Source organism: Nematolebias whitei, chromosome 17, assembly GCF_014905685.2.
Source record: "Nematolebias whitei isolate Nwh7 chromosome 17, NemWhi1, whole genome shotgun sequence".
Classification (NCBI taxonomy): domain Eukaryota; kingdom Metazoa; phylum Chordata; class Actinopteri; order Cyprinodontiformes; family Rivulidae; genus Nematolebias; species Nematolebias whitei.
In genome coordinates, this window is record NC_056514.1 from 33,312,670 (window position 1) to 33,313,695 (window position 1,026).

Below are 1,026 nucleotides of genomic sequence, written 5' to 3' on the forward strand. Positions count from 1 at the left end.
GATAAATAATTAAACAAAGAAAGAAAGGAAATCGTGGTCAGTGTTTGTGAATCGTAATGAAATTTCAGAGCATCCTGATGCATGCTCAATAATCCAGGTAAAGAAAATCTAAAAAAAAGTTAAGTCTGGTCCTCTGGACATTCAAAAAAACAAAAACAAAAAAATTATAGAAACGTTTCGTCTTTCATCTGAAAGTCAACCTACTTCACATATGGGGAGCAATATTATAGGCAGAAACATGGGTGTGCTATGGGGTCTCCAGTTTCTCCTATTGTTGCCAACCTGTACATGGAGGAGGTAGAAAAGAGAGCCTTGACGTCCTTTTCAGGGACACCACCAAGTCATTGGTTCAGGTATGTTGACGACACCTGGGTTAAAATTAAATCTCAGGAAGTCCAACATTTTACTGACCACATCAACTCTGTGGATAAATACATCAAGTTCACACGAGAAGATGAAAAAAATGGATGGCTTTCTTGGACTGTGATGTCTCAGTCTCTGATAGAGGACATTTGCAAACTGAGGTGTACCGCAAACCCACCCACACAGACCAGTTTTTGCAGTTTGACTCCCATCACCCTTTGGAGCACAAGTTAGGAGTCATCAGGACTCTGTATCACAGAGCAGACAGCATCCCCACTAACTCAGGAGCCAGGCAGAAGGAGAAATCCTACACAAAACAGGCTCTAGAGCAATGTGGATATCCTAACTGGGCCTTCCTGAAAGCAGAGAAGAAACCCAAACAGGACTCCAGTCAGCCAACAGGTGAAAAGGAGGAACCCAGACCCAAACCAGTGGTCATTCCATATGTTGAGGGAGTATCAGAGAAACTGAGACGTTTATTTTCTAAAATAATGTCCCAGTGGCTTTTAAACCCCAAAATACATTACGGCAAAGACTGGGTCATCCCAAAGATCCAGTCCCCCGGCACAAACAGAGTAATATTGTGTATGCTGTTCAGTGTCAGGAGGGTGATCAGTCTTACATCGGGGAAACTAAACAGCCACTGGCCAAAAGGATGGCCCA